The 14,974-nt window shown below is 40.4% G+C and overlaps 2 protein-coding genes across 6 annotated transcripts in view; one reads left to right on the forward strand and one right to left on the reverse strand.

Moving 5' to 3' along the window:
- LOC120521855 (NACHT, LRR and PYD domains-containing protein 12-like) overlaps positions 1-14,974 on the reverse strand; it is a 1,152,437-nt gene that overhangs the window by 314,952 nt on the left and 822,511 nt on the right. The gene's annotated exons all lie outside the window — the stretch shown is intronic.
- Positions 1-14,974, forward strand: part of LOC120521953 (NACHT, LRR and PYD domains-containing protein 3-like) — a 105,525-nt gene that overhangs the window by 36,549 nt on the left and 54,002 nt on the right. The gene's annotated exons all lie outside the window — the stretch shown is intronic.

Below are 14,974 nucleotides of genomic sequence, written 5' to 3' on the forward strand. Positions count from 1 at the left end.
TTGTTACACTCATCACATGCCCAGACCTCCTCATCTACCTCCTGTGGTGGTTCTGTTCAGAGTTCCTTATGTATTCCTAAAGTGCTCACCTTCTTCATGAGATGGAGCTTAGCAGCCCAGTGCAGGACCCTGGTCTCAGCCCCTTGTCCTCCTAATCCTCTTCATTCACTACTCAGAGCTCATGGCCACAGGTGAGGATCAGTCGGTGGGTTGATCAGTAAATCATGAACTTCATCTGAGGACTTTGCTGCTCTTCACCACTGCTGCCATCTTTTAAGGGGTTTGACCTCCTGCTTCTTGTGTTACTTCAGACTATATGTGAAACATCAAGGCTAGACTGCTTTGCTTCTTTCCACCACACTGACACTCAGCTCACTTTACAGTAGTGCTGTAGTACTAATCTGCCTGTTACCATGGTTCTGATTTTGAGGTAGTGTTTCAGTTTGCTGATGATGTTCTTCAAGCAAAGCACCTCTTTTTTAGCCATTCCTAATTCAGCTGCCCAGTGCATTATGTGTGTTGTTGAGCTCGAGAGTAAATCCAGAAACCACATGATGCTCTCGGTACTGAAAACTCTGTGCAAGCTCATGTGAGATGGCTGGTCAACCCTAATTGATGAGGTGAGACTCATCAGGGTCATTGGTCTCATCGTCCCCTTTCTCTCTAACACTACTTTTACTTTTGCTGCTATCTGTGCCCTGCTGTACAGTAGTGGTGGTAACCAAACTCTCTGCTTTGTTACTCTTTTTTTTTTGCTAGTCCACTGCTAATAGATTTGTCTTTTCTTTTCTTTACCCTGCAGCCCTGTTCACTATGTTGTTCTTTGGTAAGCATCTCTTGTTGACCATCTGTCCATTTCAAGCGTTCTCTCAGTCAGTGGCTGCACACCGAGGCTCTCCTCACTTTTTACATTTGTTTCGAGGGTAGGCACAGCAGTGCCATCTTTAGGACTTTGTCCTCCGGTGCCACTTTAACAAATGACACCTCCTCCTCCGCATTTTTACTAATCCTGCTCTCAGACATTTCACCAGCTTCAGCCGTTGCGCTTTCTTCTGTGTTTAGCGCTCTGACTCGTTTCTACCTCTGGCTCTCTGCTGGACATCACTGACTGTCCTGTTCCATATCCAGGTGTTGCTGAAATACTTTCTCTTATTTTCATTTCACCCTGATCTCCACTCATTACTTCAGATTTAGCAGTCAGTTTGTCCTCTCTTTCCGATTCACTAGTTGCTGAATGTCTCACTTTGTCACCTGATGTTCTCCTCAAAGAGCTGTCAGTGCTCACTGGACATTCCTTTTATCTCACCGTGCTTACATTTGTTTGCCTTATTCCCTGTCTGATCACTTTTAAAGCACTTCATTGACTCTGTACAGACAAACATAACATAATTGTACCATTGTCTACTTTAAATTTCAGAGTTACATCGAGTTCTTCATGTACTTTATTCAATAGCATTTACACCTGCCACCTGAATGGGACAACATGTTTCTGATTAGGAGATCTGCACCTTAATAGAATCATCATTATTTCTGTTATGACTTTGCCATATCATTAAATAACATTTTGTTTTCTAAAAATGGGGGCACATAAGAAACAATGACTTGTTTAGCTGGAGTCAACAAAGATATCACCGTGACTAGCGATCCGTTTATTAGGAGCCCATCCAGTACCAGGACAAGAACCAAAGCATACAAGAAAACCATAACTGTTTTATTTATTCATGAGGCAGATCACGCATTTTTACAGCCCACTCATTTTGCCATCTCAACTATACAGGCCTCAACAGAGAACACTGGGTCCTTGACCACCTTTATTTTGTTTAATAAAGTGAAGCCTGGGAAGCATTCTTCAGGACACAGCTATGGCGTAGGCAGTCACATCTGGCCTGTACAATAAAGACCAGAAAAGAAAATATATAAACTCAAACAGATAGCAAATCATTAATGAAACCACTAAACATTAGAAAACAAAAGGTAAAAAGAGATTTATGAAACCAGAGATACTCACAGAGAGATCCTGTGTGGACGAAACCAACCAGCAAACCCAGACATGTCCATGATACCCGAATGCAATCAACAGACAGAGAAACAGGATACACAGAGGATAGATAGACAGACAAACAGAGACATTTAAGGCACTCACTATGTAATAGATAGATAGTTTAAGTTTTCAAAACAATCTTTATTCAATCACAAAAGTAGTAGTAAAAATCATGAACCAACATGTGTAACAAACACACGTTCAGAAAGTTTTATAACACAGATATTTCTGACTAATATATAAACTGCTCAAACAAATTACAGGAACACTTTGAAAACACATCAGATCTCAATGGGAAACAAATCCTGCTGGCCATCTCTACTGCTATAAACTGATATGGTGATGTGTTAGGAATGAAAGGATGGAAATGAAAATGATAGAGATGGCTGAATTCAAAGACACCCCGAAAATTAAAGGGAAAAAATGATGTGGCAAGCAGGCAGGTGAGTCCATTTTGCTGAAATTTCATTGCAGCAACTCCAAATCGTACTCAGTAGTTTGTATAGTTACCCCCACTCCCATATGCTTGTATGCATACCTGACAACATCCTAATGAGATGACGACTGATGTCCTGGGGTTGACATCGGTTGCCCAGGTCTTGTTCGCAGTGTTGACGACTGGTGCAGCTCCCTCCAAGCAGACATTCACAGTCTCATCCTCACTGTTACTCATCTCAGTCTCCTGGTCATCTTTTATCAAATCATTTTTCACAGAACCTTGGTGTTCACTATTTACTGGTGAGCACTCATCTGAGCCGCTGGCCTCAGCCGACACAGGCCCTTTTCAGAAGCAACTTTCAATAACACATTGGAGGGTTACATGCTCTTCATCCTGTATTTCAGCTACAGGTTCATTTACAGTGCACCAGTCTCATCATCCTCCATACTGTCCACCTCCCAGAACTGCCCACTGCTCTAACTGTCTCATTCCTACACTGGGATGCCTTGTGTGCAGTCCTGCCACCATTAAAACACTTCATTGGGTCAAAAGTAATTCAAACTGCAAATTGACATTTCCAAAATGCCTTTTTTCAAAAAGGAGGACATTTGAGTTAATGACCTTTTTTGCAGGAACTGATGAAGGCAAAACTGGAACTAAAGCACCACTAATAATTACCCTTTCTTCCACAAGTTTGTCTACCAAGAACTTTTCCTTATGCAAAACCACCATTGGCTTGTTCATTTGCATGACTGAATAAACATTTTTATAAACAATTATTTTTCTGGCCACCAACACTCATGCTTCAGCAGAAACATATGGGTCTACCTACCTTCCCCCCCACCACAAATGTTTTTCATTAAACTTTAGCAATAAACAATGCAACGGTTCTTTTGGTGCAGCTTTTTTTTTCTTTTTTGTAATCCAAAAAATCCCCAACAGTAATACAAATATGAATGAAAAGACAGAAAATGAAAACTTACAGCCTTCCATGGACAAAGACCAGTGGAGAAGTGAAAGGCAGGAACAAGCAGGGTATGACAGCAAAGATAAATGACAGAAAGAGAAGAAACTTACAGAGACTTCACAACTCAGACACGTCCACCAAGAACAAAGTGATCAAGTAACGGACAGGCAGCAAGATAGATAGATAGATAGATAGATAGATAGATAGATAGATAGATAGATAGATAGATAGATAGATAGATAGATAGATAGATAGATAGATAGATAGATGTGAAAGGCACTATATGATAGATAGATAGATAGATAGATAGATAGATAGATAGATAGATAGATAGATAGATAGATAGATAGATGTGAAAGGCACTTCACATCCTGTTCCTTGAACCACAGAACTAACTGCATAGGCTCAATACCTGAAATACAGAATGCCAACAGGTTTGCAAGATGGACATAAACAGCAGAAACTTCATGTTATTTCTTACCTGAGCCAACAACAACAACAACAATAACATTTATTTATATAGCACATTTTCATACAAATAAAATGTAGCTCAAAGTGCTTTACAAAATGAAGAATAGAAAAATAAAAGACACAGTAAAAAATAAAATAAGTCAACATCAATTAACATAGAATAAGTAAGGTCCGATGGCCAGGGTGGACAGAAAAAACAAAAAAAAAAAAACTTGAAATAAGATTAAACCTAAAGATTCGGACTTTGTCTTAAAAGGGCTGTTTTCATCAATGTTTCTGCCATCCCAAAGATCAAATAATATGTTTTGTTCTGATTTCAGCTTATTTTTCCTGGCTGATTTACTTCTAATGTGTGTTTAATAAGAATGTGCTGAGCAGACAATTTATTGCCTGATTTTGCCTGAAGAGAGATGGGTGCACGATCCACATAGTTAAAACGCTCTCTACAAAAAGACTTTCTCCCCTGTTTTCTTTTTAATGTACATATCTGGAGAAGAGTTTTAGCTTTCATAACATAAAGAACTCTCCTTCTATCATTTTCTGAAATTCCCAGCGTAGTCAATTTTTCATTTAGTTTGTGTAACACATATGACTAGCTAATGTCATGAATGTCCTGTAACCCTTCAGTTGCTGTCTAAATTACTGAAGATGGTAAACTCTCCACAGTTTTACGTTAAACAGTTCTTCAAAACTAGAGACTCATCTGCATTATCTGGCATTAGGCCTACATCGGACTCCTTGGCCCCATCACCAGAGCAGATCACAGCCTCAGAGTGCGTGTTCATCCACATCACATACATCACCACAGGATTGGCACCCCTGCACGGGGACATTTGCCTCCAGAATGTGGCAGCCTTTCCCAGTCTTTCCACTGACCAGTCCTGATAATTTCCAGGTAAATGAGAAATAAATGTGGACACTACAAAAAAACCTTTGATTACATCCAAATCGGTGAGACATGCTGGTGCCTTCTTTAATAGGAGACTTCAGGTGGCTAAAGGAGCTTTTTAAATCAGAGTCTTACTTGGCACAAATGAGTGTAGCAGATGAAGTTGGAAGCATCAACCCCCAGGTCTGTGTGTTTTACAGGCCTCTTTGTAGCCTCCATGTTATGGTCACTGTATTTATGAGACTTGAACTTTCCACATGATCCACAGCGATCTGGAATGGCACATGTCAAAGCAGCATTAGGACATGACTGTGGAGTTTCATTTACAGACAGAACGACAATATTGACCTCAGAACTGACACTGCTGCATTTTGGCCCAGTTATATCATCTCATTAAGTCAAAGTGGGGGATTTCAACAACTTGCTGCTTTAATGACGCTGCTTACCTGACACTGACTGCTAACAGATGGCTAAGTTTCCATAACAGCTCTGAGAAACTTTAAAGTTTACTGAGTTAAATTAGTTGGGAGCTCATGGAGTTTGTGCTGAAGCACACTGTCCTTACATTTAACATGATGGAGCACAGGAACATCAACGGTATTTTATGATGCCTACGTGTCTAGCTGACATTTTACTTTAGAATGTTGAATGACACACCGACCCAAAATGTATCTGCAGAGCACTTTGTGCTAAGTTCAAAATCACGATGGTGTTTACAATAACTGGACAACAGGGTTATCCACTTTATTGGCCACCAAAATGGTTGTGGGGGCTGTGCAATGGCTTGTGAGACAAACAAACTAATAACGTTACCCAGTTATGTAGAAACAAGGTGGCTGAGAATATAAACACGATTGAATAATGAATAACTAACCAACTCACTCGAGCAGGCAAACAAACTTAAAATAAGAAAACAACAAAACAACAGATGCACATATTCAAAGTAAAAGAATCTCACCAAGTCAAAAGTGCCACAAATTATTTCTGGATCTGTCTCTTCTGGTGCCAACTGTTTCTCCCGCTTCACCTGCACCAGATGCCACACGTCATTATGCTCAACAATGGAGAGTACTATTAACAAAGAAACAAGCTGAATAGGCCTACCGATCAAAAGATAGCGAATGATGAGCTCTAACATGATTAACAGGACGTGAGAGTCGTCTGAAAAGTTCTAATGTTATCTTCTGATCTGTGGCCTCTGCTCAGCTTGCACCTCCATTGCTTCCTCATCACAAACCCATCCCAGAATGACAGAAAATCTAAGTGGAGAAAATATGGCGGCAGCATGAAGACAACTTTATTAATATCACAAAACAAAAGAGCAGACATGCGACTTACAGTGGATGACATGACACAGTGTCATCACTACCAGTTATTATCTAAACTAGGAGGCTTCACCTGCTGCTCGCTTCACTCACCAATCCTCCTGGCCCACACTACACCCCAGCCACTTCGCGTCTCTACCGCTCACGTACGTAGATTTCACTTTCACCAAACAACAAATCATTTAATACTTGCGGATACGCCACTTCATTGGGAAGAAACACTGCTTTTCCCTGATGGGAACACGAATTAGATGATCTACAAGTCTCTGACTTAAAGTTTAAAGCTAAACAATATATTCAATCTCTTTTCACTGTTCCGTTATTTCACCGAGTAATAATTTCCATTTGTTTGTGCTAATGTGATCTTTACTATCATTTTTTTGAGACTTTCGAATTTTAGTACTTCCATTATCTCTAACCTGCTCTCCATGTATATTGTGCCAACATTTTGAATTCTTTACAATGTTTTACTTTGTCATCTACTCTTTGTCTTTTATTTCTGGCCTGGGCCTGATTATATCTCTTGGCACAAAGTCTTGTCTCGCGGGACGAGAAAGTGTCTCTCTGAGAAAATCACGTCTCGTCTCAGGCTAAAAAGTCTCATCTCATCCAAGGATTTTTTTAATATAATAGAGGGAAATAATCCAAAAACTAACAACACCAAATGTGTGCGTTGTGGTAAAAAAAGTAACAATATTTCACTTTTTATTTATTGCGTTAGACTGAATGGGTTTTTCACCGCTTTTGATGAATTATGTCATAAATTGGTAACACAATTAAAAAGGTTGTTTTCTTTTTTATCAAACACAATTGTAAAAATATGTATAAAGTTGAATTATTAAGTTATCTGTTAGGTAACGCCAAAGTCGCCATCCTGAAAAGTTGTCATAATAAGCAATGTGGGAAAACATTTTTTAGAAAATGAAGTGAAAGCTGGAATTTTATTTTTTTTACAGGAAATGCTTAAAAAATGAAGAATTTAAAAAAAGTATAAGGGTTGAAAGGCATGTTGTGCTCCCTTAAAGAAGGGTCGTTGAGAATTTGCTTGCAATAAAACTCAAATATTACTGTGAAGATTACTTAACTGTCTAATAATGAGGATTTATTGTACAGGAAATCAAAGGAGTTAAGTAGACAGGCAGGTGGAGATACAGGAGGTGAGAAGGACATTTTAGATTTGTGTTTGATGAAGATGGAGGAGCAGGAGGAGGAGGAGGAGAACTGAATTAATTCTTAAAAAATTAGTGGAGTGGAGGAGATATGAGCTAAAAATTAATTTGTTTACTGCTGAGGGTCTGAACAGTGCTGATGTGTGACAATCTGGGAGGATCTGGTTTAGAAATAGGATAAGTTCATGTAAGTGTGATTTCTTGATGTATTTATTCAGCCAGACATGTTAGACATGAGTTCCTGTGAGTGGGTTTCATGAATGAGTTGTATGTGATTTTCTTTGGTCACTTGATTTGTTCTTGTTAGTTGTTGAGAATGGGGTTTTGGTCAGTGGCTCTTTCATGCTGGTGTCTCCATCCTGGCCCACAGAGTGGCCATTTCGAATGCACCGCCTTTAACAAAAAAATTGAACTATGGAAAGAAAGCTGAAGCACCATGGATGATTGGTTTCAAAGATTTGTTGTAAATCTTCTGATTCAAAACATATAAGTTTATATCGTTTTAAATAAAATGGATGAATGTTTAAATGTGGTAATGAAGTTTCCAGTGGACTATGTGATTTTCCTTATTTCTGACAAAATGAAATGTTTTGGTTGTGGGAACAAAGCCCATTTACTTACAAACGGTCCTGAGAGAATTTGAGAAAACAGGAGAAATGGGCACAGGGATTGAGATAAAGAAGTGGAGGAGTACAGAATCATTCTCTAGTGATGGAAGAGGTGTGTGGTGATGGGAATGTCAGTAAAACCAAGTCTGATGATCAGGGGAATGAACTGCCACCTGGATATTAGGGGAACACATTGGGCAGCAAGACCACCACTCAGACATTGGCTGCAGCAGAAAGTGTGTGAAGAGAAACTAAAATGAAGAAAGGGGATAGTAATAAAGGGTTAAAAGTCCAGTTCAAAAAGGCAAAGGAAAATCCAAGACTGAGCATGGAAAAATCTGTCTGAGTCAGGGCTCAATGGTCTTCTTATCAGTCCTGATGATCAAAGACATTCCTGCTGGGGTGAGTGATGGGGAGGAGGATGATGGTAATGTCTCTGATTGTTCTGCTATCTCAGACTCTGTGGAGTTGAAAACCAGAGGAGGCCTCAGTGCCCAGAGTGTAAAGCAATTTCTGGAGGTGACCACCAATTAAAAGGGAGTTGAGGTGGCACAAGTTTTTTCAGATGTCCAGCTGTTCATGTTGTCAATCTGCAGGATGAGAAAAAAAAAGGTCATCTCCATACTGTTTCAAACAAAAGAGCGAAAGAGAAAATGGTCAAACTTAAATAAACCCTGATGGACAAGTTTCCTGTGAAATATGCGCTACTGGCTTTGTGGTGGTCTCTGTGGTTTAAAATGAGCATATTTATACATTCAATTAATATGGAGAGCTCAAATGTAGGGAGCCTAAATATTAACAGGGGCATAAATCCTGAGAAAAGAATGGCACTCTTTGACTTTATCAGACATCTGATTGTCACTTTCATACAGGACAGAAATCAGTGGGAATGGAGCAGGGACTGGAAGGGGGACAATGGGACAAACGTCAGTGCTAGAGTGGCCCTTATTTTTCTCCGGGGGTTTAAAGCTGAAGTCTGCATCACAGATGACATTATGAAACGGAGAACATTAGAGTGAAGGTGAAATGTCTCAGCAGAATTGTCACTTTCTTCAAAGTTTATGCCTCAAATGAGGGAAAGGAAAAACTTCACTCCTTTAAAGCATTAGGAGACACTTTATTCTGGTGTGACCCTGAGGAGGTGAACTGGTATTAGGGGGTGATTATAATTGTACACTTTACTCGATAGGAGTAATGAACTGGTACAGCACCCTCAGTCAGCACAGGCTTTGGGCAACATAATAAGAGTGTCTGGGCTAGGAAACACATGGAGGATACAAAATGGGGCCTGTTGGCGGTACACACAAGGAGGATAAGTGCAAACATGACCTCAAAGATGAGGCTCGATGGATTTTATAGTTTTAGACACTTTTAGGTTTGTTTAAAGTTTGTTCTGTTACACCCACGGGCTGCTCTGCTCACGGCCTGGTGTTTTGTACGCTCCTTTTTAACACATTCAGTCCCTGCTATCCATATTAATATACTCCACCTTAATGATCAGAATGTTAAAGGGGGCTTTGGGGAGGGCTCCCTTTCAGCAGTTAGTGAAGATGGACGCACCAACACAGTACTTCTTTGGGCTTGAGAAAAGAAAATCAAAAAAAGAAAAATCTGACATTGCATTAGAAAACCAAATGGAGCCCACTGAGATAAGACAGGTGGTCCATGGATTTTATGAATAGCTGTCTTCAGCAGAGGGATGGAGGTTTGGTGGTAGTGAAGACCTACAGTTCTTTCTGTACGACTTACCACAGCTTCTCAAAACAGATGTCTTGGATCTGAACAGTGAGGAAACCCTAGTAGAACCCACTACTGCATGACAGAGCAGGACAACAGAAGGGTACCTGGAATCGATGGCATTCCAGTTGAGTTTTACTGTATAAGGATTTCTGGGCTGTCATTGGCCTGCACTTGTTATAAGTATTCAGGTGCAGTTTCAAAACTGGTGTGTAAACTCAATGCTGCAGAAGAGCAGTCATCACACTTCTGCCAAAAAAATGAGATTTCTGTCTTATAGCCCTCTGAATGCACCTGTCAAGATATGAAATACGAGAGAACTTGCCCTGTAGCATATAGCCACTGTTGACGCTTGCTCGGTTACCTACTACAGTGCTGCCATCTAGTGGAGAAACATACAATTTGTTGGATGTCAAGCTTGTGGGAAATAGTGCTATAAATAGTGTAGACCAGGGGTCTCCAACTCCAGTCCAGGGACCTCATGTATACCGCCGTGCGTAGAACTCACACAATAACATGGCGTAAGCACAAAATCGGGAATGTGCGTACGGACAGAAAAATCCAGATGCAGGAATCTGTGTGTACTCCAACTTCCACGTTCTTCTACTACATAAATCCTGATCAGCATGAAAAGTAACGCATGTGCACGCGCCTGCTGTCCCGCCTCAACTCCTCCCAGAATTACGCCTCTTTGAATATGCAAATCAATATCAATAGCCCCTTACCTTCAGCGCTTCAGGAAGACAATGGCGAAAGCACGGGGAGGAAAAAACAAAACTTCAGCGAATGCGAAATGGAGGTCTTGCTAAGTGAAGTAGAGGCCAGGAAAAATGTTTTATTTGGTAGCTTAGTAACAAAAGGAAATTGATGGAGTGGCATAGCATGGTGGATGCACTCAAAAGTGCTGGAGCAGAAACTCGCACTATGACTGAATTAAAAAGAAGTGGTCCGACATCAAAGTTGCCATGAAAAGGAGAGTCGCAGCTCATCGTCTGCATGTCAGCATGACTGGAGGAGGTAGTGAACTCCCGGAGCTCACGCTGTTTGGGCAGCGAGTTGCTGCAATTATTGGCGACATACTTATTGCCAGCATTTTACCAACAGGGGAGGGTGATTCTGAGATCACCACAGGTGCCGGTGAGTTTTTATTTCTTTTTTGATTACTATTATCCATACTTGTGTAAATAATTTGTATATGAAATAAGACAATCAGGCAGCAGATGCTGTATTAATTACTGTTTATTTACTTCCAGACAATAGTACAAAAGCTGACGCCAATGCTGAAGATGTGGCTTCAGGCGATGATGGTGCTGCTTCTGTGCCGACCACATCTTGGGTGCTGGCTGCTCACATACCCCTGCCTCGGAAACCACTGGCCGATCATCTGGCTGTGTGCTGACTGATGCAATTCTGGAATCCCAAAATGCATTGGTGGATACAGTGAGAGATGTAGCCAATGAACTACGAAATATAAAGGCAGTATTGTTTGATACTAATCAAAAATTAAATGAATTTGTGAATAAATTAAGAGAAAAGCCAAGCAAAATGACACCTTTTATTTGTATTTAAATAAATTATGCATCTGCTTACCTGTTTTTACATTCTGTTAATTACATTCATTCGACATGGTAATGCTGTCCGGTGTGGCTGATCATTTGGTGGTCCAGGGTCAGGTTCATCATGTCGCATCTCTTTAAGGTACGGGCAAGTTATGGATGAGTGCCATATTATGTAGAATGCTACATGCTTGCGTGATGCGACACACTTTCTGTGGACTATATAGCAGCACTCCACCAGTCTTATCCAGGCAGCGCCAACGGCCCCACTGCCCGAGCCCGAGAGTGGAGGTCAGTATAATGTCGCTCTTGTTCAGTCAGTGGGTTGGAGAGAGGCGTGAGAAGCCACGTCTTCAGCGGATACCCACTGTCACCTATGTAATTGTGTTATATGGTTACATCGTACAGATAAAGTACAACTGTGATTAATAGATAATAAATGTCTTATCTTACCGAGAAGCCAGCCATCACGCACAGCACCATTTTCAAGTTTGTTACACACACTACTATTCTCAGCATGAATGAATCATTAGTTGAGCCAGGCCATCTCGCAACAACATTAGTGAATGGCATTTTCGCACCACTGATAATTTCACATTAATAGAGTGAAAACGCTTTCTATTTACATAACAAACAAATTCATTCTGTGACGGTGCCTTTATAGCAATGTGTGTGCAGTCGACCGCTCCGATTACATTGGGAAAACCGGACATTGTTGCAAATTGCGCTTTGGTGTTTGCCGGTTCAACGAGAGTGTACGGAAATCTGGTATATCTGCTTGACAAGTGGATAATACCATCCCATACAGCTGGCATGGCAGGACTCAGTGAAGACTGAGTAATACCGGATCAGTCAGCCAGTTCACGCTGAACAGCTCCTAAGGCTAAAAATCTGAGAATGGATAGAACTTGCAAAGGAGCAGGTAGAGCACAATTCCTGCCTTTGTAAAGCTGCCGCCAGTTCAGCACACAGCTCCAAGAGGATCGCTCTTGGAAATCTAAGCCGACTTAGTAGCCAGTAATCATCACATGCCAAGAAATCAGTATGATCTCTGAATACACGTTCTCTTCTGATCCTTCCATTTGCGATGTCCTCTAACAACGCTAAAGCAGCCATGGCAGTAGAATAGTTAGGCCATTCTGTGCACAATTATATTGTTACAAATTGATTACAATCACGTGCCATAAATTTATCAATGATATGCAGTTAGTTTCAGTGTATATGATACAGCCCAGTCAGGGATGTCGATCTAAAAATGAATGGGAAACCAAACAGGAACAGTAGCACTGCTTTGACACTGGGTGCCGCCAGTCTGCAAAACCGAGTGGAGAACTTGAGTACGATGGGTTATGAGGTACCGTGGAAAAGTGTGTGGCTTTACGCCAAGTGTAGGTTTTATACATCGCGATTTGAACGTGGAAACGTTCTTATACAGGGGTTCTCAACGTCGGTTCTGGGGACCCCCTGTAGCTGCAGGTTTTTATTCCAACCAGATTCCTAATCAGTGACAACACCTGATAGCACTGATCTCATTTGATTAGCTGGTATTTTTTTTTCTTTTATTCGACATTCAGAAAAGAACAGCAGCATGATTTTTTACATTTATAAGACATTTATAAATATTTCTGCTTTTGCTTAACTCTCTTTTGTTGATTTCATTTTACTTTGCCCTTTCTCTGTGCAGTTTTTCCCCTTCATTGTATCTTAATAATGACAACTTAAAACGAGCAGAGCAGACACCCAGGCAAACAACACGGAATAATCAATGTCTGCAGCTACTTTAGAGTCAGATCCGATAATTAGTAAATAGTTAAACAATTAGAACACCTAGAAAAGTAGAATGAAAATCAAGATGAAAATACTGTTAAAAAGAAAAAAAATACATTATTCCTATATAACTGCTTGGTACATTTTAATATTTTTTTTTAGCAAACTTAGTTTTCTAATTAATATATTGTTCCTTAAACACAGAACTTGGGAAATATCAGTTCACTTAATTAGCCCAGGAGTTCAATTAAAAACAGAAGTTGGTTGGAACAAAAACCTGCAGTGACAGGGGGTCCCCAGGACCGACGTTGAGAACCCCTGCTCTTATGCAACATTTCTGTGCATACACACTGTTTACACATGAGGCCCCTGGAGAGCTACTGTGGCTGCTGGTTTTCATTCTAACCCTTTTCTTAATTAGTGACCAGATTTTGCTGCTAATTAACTTTTTGTCTTAAGTTTAATTGATGCACCACTTAAGACTCAGGCCTCTTAATTATTTATTTTTTTGCTTAATTAGCAACCAAACCACATTAAGACACAAAATGAACAAACACATAAAGAACAACCTGCGGCCATCACACCAGAACTGAAAATAAAGAAAGGTGAAGGCCTCAGTAATGTTGATCTGCTTAGGTCCACAAAACATTTTGACAGCCAGCGCTCTTCAAAAAGAAAATTGTCAGTTTTGGAAATGTCTGCCATGGCAGAATGAGCGAGCGCCACAGAATTAAATGACAAGTTTAATTAGCAACGAGAATTGGCTTCAAGTTAAGAAACTGAATGAAGGTTGGAGTTTGAGGCCCCAACTTAGTTGCTCATCTGTTGGCTCACTTCACATCAGATTTATGTTTAGGTGCCATTTAAGGAAAAAAGAATCAATTCAGCAGTCAGAGTCTCAAGAAAAGACAATTAAAATAAAGGGAAATAGTTATTTAGCAGCAAAAACTGGTCACTAATTAAGAAAAGAGTTAGAATGAAAACCTGTAGCTGCAGTAGCTCTCCAGGACTGGCATTGGAGACCCTTGCTGTAGACAGTCTGTAGTTATGTCATCATGAAAAGGGTATAAAGCGGCTGATGTTTTGAAACAACTAAATTTGTTGCAAGAGGAACAATTTAATGATAATGAGAGTGATCGAGATAGTGACAATCAGTTGGATGATGCAGGACCTGTGGGCTCTGGTACTAAAGCAGATCACTGTTCCTAAGGCATTTCTTCATTATAATGCGTCTGACTTGACCCAACTGTCAGAACTGAGCACAAACCATCACCAACTACCAAATGTGTAGAGCTTGTGTATCTGTGACAGTTTTTCTCCACATTCTCCAAGGACATGTGCTTTGCAAACGCTAGAGTCTGTTGAGAGTTGTTGGTTTGTTCTGTGGTGTGAGATTTAAATAAAAAACTTGGGTTTTGGATGCCGCTAAGGAACCGTGTGGGAATTTTTAAAGTTTTTTTCCCTTTAGAAGGTTTTTTTGCTTTTTCGCCCGCACAAGAGCAAAAGTAGCTGGGTGTTTGGAGGTGCGCTTGGAAAAGTTATTTGTACTTGTACTTGTTCTTGTTATCTGTATTTGAATTAGCATCGAGGCGGCAGGGTAGAAAGCAGCAGTAACTGATATCGGCATTTGTAAATAAATAACCGCGTCGTCGTAACAGCGAGTCCTTAGTTTAAAGGAAAAGAAAAAAAGGCTGCGGCTGACTTCAAAGCAGTAAAAGGTGGAAACTCAGCAGTGCGCAGGTCAGTCGTCATCGTTAAGACCACCCCCAATCAGGCACAAGGGGTAGGAGCAAATAAGGTAGTAAAGTTTTATTTATTTGTTTATTTTAGATTAAACAGTCCTTAGCGGTCCAGAGGTAGAACAGTTAAGTGGGTGACAGCGTATTGGTTCATTAATACAAACAGTGCGAGTGAAGAGCTTATAAGTAAGAGGAGCGCAAAGTTAGGAGAAGAGACAGAAAAGTAAAGTTAACCTCATAGAAAGACAAATAGCAGGCAGCTGAGA

This window comes from Polypterus senegalus, chromosome 2 (genome assembly GCF_016835505.1).
Source record: "Polypterus senegalus isolate Bchr_013 chromosome 2, ASM1683550v1, whole genome shotgun sequence".
Taxonomy (NCBI): domain Eukaryota; kingdom Metazoa; phylum Chordata; class Cladistia; order Polypteriformes; family Polypteridae; genus Polypterus; species Polypterus senegalus.